The 5,729-nt window shown below is 39.0% G+C and overlaps 1 non-coding gene across 1 annotated transcript; it reads left to right on the forward strand.

Annotated features, from left to right (window-relative positions):
• Positions 1 to 1,661: 1,661 nt before the first annotated feature.
• On the forward strand, positions 1,662 to 1,743 carry Trnas-aga. The gene has a single exon. It is a non-coding gene; the product is annotated as a tRNA-Ser (tRNA).
• Positions 1,744 to 5,729: the final 3,986 nt, after the last annotated feature.

Raw genomic sequence — 5,729 nt, forward strand, 5'->3', positions numbered from 1 at the left:
CGTCGCATAAAAACAATTGTTGCTCATGTTGTTGTTGCTGTTGTTGTTGTCGTTGTTGTACGCAATTTAAATGGAATTTCTGCTACTGGGCTCACATTGATCGCCATAAATAATCGCTATAGCAGCCGCAGCCGCTGCCGCAGCATCAATGGTGGCGGCAACGTGCAACGTGCAACAACAACAACTAACAACTACGTGCAACGGCGGAGCAACGGCGACCGCATCTCAGATGGCGCGATAAGGTAATTGGACTATTATGTCAAAAAGTATTTGGCGTTTAAGAAATATGGCCTGGCATTTGACATTTCGGCAGGCAGTAGTCGCTTTGCCTGCCCCAAACCCTTTTACCCAGCCCCGGCCCCCTCAAGCCGCTCTCTTTTTTTGCGCTTTGTGGCAACAGTTACATTTGCAATTGCCACAGAACAAAAGGTGCACATTAAAAACTGTTCGCTGCTCGCCTTTCTGTGTTCTCTGTCCGTGGCAGCATTCGAGCTGCAGTCGCCGTCGCAGTTGATATCGCGATTGCATTGATCAATACAAACACACACAGACACACACACACACACACACACACACACAGACTGAAGCTGTGGCTTAGCTTGAACTGAACGCATTGTCCCTGGCAAATGATCAAAGCCAAGTGCGTGGCAATATAATTGATTGGCTTTCGCCTCGTATTTGTGATTCCAGTTGCTGGCTTCTTGAAGTGCTCAACACTTGGTCAACAATATTCATAGCGCTGATCTGATGATTACTGATCTTTATTTGAGTTATCGCGTATTCTGCTGCAAGTCGTGTCTTTATAGCTGAATATCTTTTAGGAGTTTCTTTATAATGCGTATTTCCAGCTGACCAAATAAAACTGATACTATTTTCGATAACTCTAGTGCAGCAGCTGTTTAAGTTATCGATAACATTTGACTAGAGAAACGTTTAAAAAACTTTGCCATTTGTTTATAAATTATGCAAAACTTGCTAGAAATTTGGAAGTTATTATAAGAGTAGAGCGAAGTTGCAGTTGAGTGGGAGAGCTGAGCAGCTCGACTATGGAGTCGACATAGAAGGCAATCAGACTTGACTCTGCTGAATCTGTTGGGCTAGTTGACGCAGCTTGTGCTTTATAAAATGATTTCTTTTTCTATTCGTTAGTCTATATATCTAAATAAAATACTTTTACAACTATAAGATACATAATCTTTATGCATTGGTTTCATCAAGTTGAAGCCTCAAGACATTTTACTAATATTATAATTTTTTTTTCTATTTTATTGCATTTTTATTAATTTAGTTTTGCATCCCAAAAAAAAAAAAAATATAGTTCACAATTTTAATTTAATTTTAAAATAAAATAATTTTTTATATAAAAATTTACTTTGCTTTATACTTTAATTTATCTGTATAAAATATAAAAAGTAATTATAAATATATATATAATTATTCCTGAGTATAATTCGAACGCTAGATAAGCGCAATTCACAAGCGTTTGCCCTTGGCAAATAGATAATATTTAATCAATATTTTGTCGCCTCGCCACTTTAAGTTGGCTTTTAGCTCGTTTCAGTTAACGTCAACGGAATTGGCTGACGATGAGTGCTTGGAATATCAGAAATCTAATAGCTGACGCAGCTCATCAATCCAATATAAATGACGAGATTCGTGAAGCAGTCGTGGCCGAGCGGTTAAGGCGTCTGACTAGAAATCAGATTCCCTCTGGGAGCGTAGGTTCGAATCCTACCGGCTGCGGGGAGAGTTCAGGATATTTCCGTTCTCTCTATTTTTATTTTTTTTTTTTAAAAAGAGTATCGCTTGCATTAATTAAGCCATGGCAAGCCAAGCTGATGGCTGCTTTTTGGAATTTAACGAGATATACAATCTTTTTGTGGGCAGCCCTGGCAGCTGGCGTTTTGTGTTTTGTTGCTGAAAGCGTCATCGTTTTTAATGTATTTATTACATTTATTAAACACATACAAAAGGCATTAAAATGCCATGGCTCGCATCTAATTAGCGCAGCGTACGAATCCTCTTTAGTCCAATGGAAAATTAACGTCTCAGTCGCCAAAGAAAAAAGCCAAAAAAAAGAAGGAAGCAAAAATGCAAGAAAAATGAAATAACAAGATGAATTACCTTTTGCCACTGCACGTGAAACTGACACGCGAATGTGTGTGCGATGGACTGCCCGGTAGGTAGCAGGCAGACAGGTAAGCAGGCAGGCAGGCAGCTATATAGCTGTACAGCTGAAGTCCCTATCGAGTCGCCGTTTACCGCTTGTCCGGCTGTCCGGCTGTCTGCTTGTCCTCAAAGTTCTGGCCATGCCACACATGGCTTTCAACACGTTCTTGTTTTGGTTTCTTTTTCTTTTTCGTTTTTTTTTTTTTTTTTTTTGGCCATTTCACTGGGCTGGTGCCTGGTGTGGCTGGGTCAGCTGCCTTGAAAGTGCTGCGTGACGTCGCGTCGCGTCTTGGTCGTTGTTGATGGCTCAATTCATTTGTTGTCTGCTGCCACTTTGCCAGTTCGCCGAAATGCATTTTTAATTTAATTTCATTTTGAATAATTTCGCTGGGCGCGCGCATTAAAAAATGTTTAACATAGCAACAGAGCCATTAAAATTACCTTTGCTGCAAAAAATGGCCGCTTTTCGATTTGGATTATGCTTTGCGCCGTCTGCTCAGCTCTGCTCTTCCTTTCTCTTCCTCTTGCACTATTTTTTTTAATTGCTGCGCCTCAATTATGTTAATATGCTAGCCGAGCTCTTCTAGTTATTAAGACGTTGTTTTTTTTTCTTGCTTTGCATAAATTCCGGCTTGGATTATACGCAAATCGCAGTGTCGGCGGCTCATTTTCCATTTCACATTTTCATGCGGTCGCGTTTCGTTTTCATGCATTTAATTGGGCACCCAGCCCCATCGACGGCGTGTCACATCTGCCGCATCTGCCGGAGGCAATCGCAAGCGCAATTGCTGGAATGGGAACCGGGCGGCGAGCGGCCTCTTCCAGCAGCTGCGATTACATTCTAATTACGTAACATTCTTATTAACCAAATGATACGCGAGAGAACAGAACAAAAAACACACACAAAAAAGGCATAGCGAATGCAGCGAGGAAGCGAGTTCATTTGAGGCGCAACTATTTACGCGAAAATGCACTCGCCGTTCGGCTGCAGCCGGAGCTAGACATTAACGTATATATCTTTTCGAACTAATATTTTGTATCTTCAAGATACAGACTTATACTTTTGTATCTTCAGATAAGGTTTTATGCTTTTGTATCTTCAAGATACAGTCTAATACTTTTGTATCTTCAAGATACAGACTTATACTTTTGTATTTTCAGATTAAGTTTTATGCTTTTGTATCTTCCAGATACAGTCTAATACTTTTGTATCTTCAAGATACAGACTTATACTTTTGTATCTTCAGATAAGGTTTTATGCTTTTGTATCTTCCAGATACAGTCTAATACTTTTGTATCTTCAAGATACAGACTTATACTTTTGTATCTTCAGATAAGGTTTTATGCTTTTGTATCTTCAAGATACAGTCTAATACTTTTGTATCTTCAAGATACAGACTTATACTTTTGTATTTTCAGATAAGGTTTTATGCTTTTGTATCTTCAAGATACAGTCTAATACTTTTGTATCTTCAAGATACAGACTTATACTTTAGTATTTTCAGATTAAGTTTTATGCTTTTGTATCTTCAAGATACAGTCTAATACTTTTGTATCTTCAAGATACAGACTTATACTTTTGTATCTTCAGATTAAGTTTTATGCTTTTGTATCTTGAAGATACCATCTAATACTTTTGTATCTTCAAGTTACAAATTTATACTTTCGCATCTTCCAGATAGCGATTTACACTTTCGTATCTTCAAGATACATACTTATAATTTTGCATCTTCAAAATGCGTTTGCATCTTTAAGCTACATTTCGATACGTTTTTACATCTTAAGAAAACGCTTTGATAGTTTCGTATACCAAATACTTTTTGGAAACCTTAATACTTGAGTATATTTCCATATTTGCTTTCTGCATCTGAAATATAGACTACAAAACTTTTGACTCTTGCAGTTACACTACGATACTTTTGTCTCTTAAAGATACTAGTCAGCGATACTTTAGTATCTGAAAGATATGTTTCGATGCATTGATTAATTTAATACAAAAGTATCTTAAAGATAAAATATATAGCGATATGAAAACATACAGATTGTAAAGTTTAAGCGCTACTCTGGCATTTTAATGCTGAAAGATACTTTTGTATCTTGTAGATACACATACATTCAATTGAGAGGCAAGGCGTGAAGTTATCTTGAAGGTATTAATCGCAGAGTTCCACAAAACTGATGTATCTAACAGATTTTTTCTGGCACAAAATAGTTAGATAAATGCAACAATTTTGTATCTCAAAGATGCTCTGGTACTTCAAAGATTCTTTTATATATCGTAGTTTCACTTTCATAAGATATTTTTGCTAAGAATTTCCTTTGATATCATGGAAAAGCTTGTTTAAAGCGAGGAACATCACTTGCTGCACACATGAAAGATACTTTTGTATCTAACAGATGCTTTTGTATCTCATAGATACTTTTCACATTTACACAAACAGAATTGCATTTGAGTTCTGTATGATTTTCAGCGATATTTAGGCTGGCTTACATGACGGGGGCTCACAGATACTTTTGCATCTCTCAGATACTTCATGCCACTAATTACTGTTAATACGCTCGATGACGAAACGGCGTCTGTTGACTTTTTTGGCACACAACTATTTGGTACACGTTGTCCGAATGCTTATTGTGAATACTGTGATTGTGATTGCATTCACAGTGGCTGCAACAATCCGTTTTGTGTGTTTTCGCTGCGCAAATGTCGGCAATGAATTGTTGCTGTTGCCATTTATGTGGCTTTGGCTGTTGACGCTTTTGCCCAAATTCGCATATCAGACATCAAGCTTCAAAGTCCGCAACATTTCAACGTCCTCGTCCTCGTGCAGCCTCTCGACCCCTGCCTGGCCTCAGCCCCTCGGTGTCAGCTGGCAAAAATGAGCTGCCAAAGATTTGAATATTGTGCATTTGTGTCATAGTCGCGGCGAGTGAAATATTTTTGTATTTTTTTGAGTGCGCATGTTGCAAGACGCTGATCACGTGCGTCCGTCCAGCTGCCGCCGTGCAACATGTTGCGAGCGCTGCTCACAACTGCCTTTGGCCGCTTGTCAAATGTGTTTCTCAGCTGCTCGCCAGCCAGAATTGCGCCACTTGACAGGCGCCCAGACGAAAAGCCAAACAAAACCTCAGCATCAGCTCCCCTCTCTCTCTCTCTCACTCGCACACTCCCTCTCGCTCTCGCTCTGCATGATCCGTCGAGGAGCTGCGGACGATCAGTGGACAACGATGCGTGCCTGGTCAGCGCTTGTCGTTTAATTGAAAGATGTCAATTTGCGTTTTCGGTGGCAACGACGCACAACGTGCGTTGCGCAACGACAGCAACTGTGGCAGCGCGACTTGCAAATACCCTGTAAAGGGCACGAAAAGAAAGACACTTAAGCAGTTATAATAACTGAAACTTCGTGTCTTGTGTACATATTTTATATTTTATATAAATGGCCAGACTAAAGAATACCCTGTAAATAATTGAGTTTGAGCATATTCAAATATAATATTTAGGTAGTGCTGTTAAATTAAACAGACTTATATGATATCTAGAAACTTCTAGATGCCAAAACTAT

This window comes from Drosophila hydei, unplaced genomic scaffold (assembly GCF_003285905.1).
Source record: "Drosophila hydei strain 15085-1641.00,03,60 unplaced genomic scaffold, DhydRS2 tig00000588-arrow-arrow-pilon, whole genome shotgun sequence".
NCBI lineage: Eukaryota > Metazoa > Arthropoda > Insecta > Diptera > Drosophilidae > Drosophila > Drosophila hydei.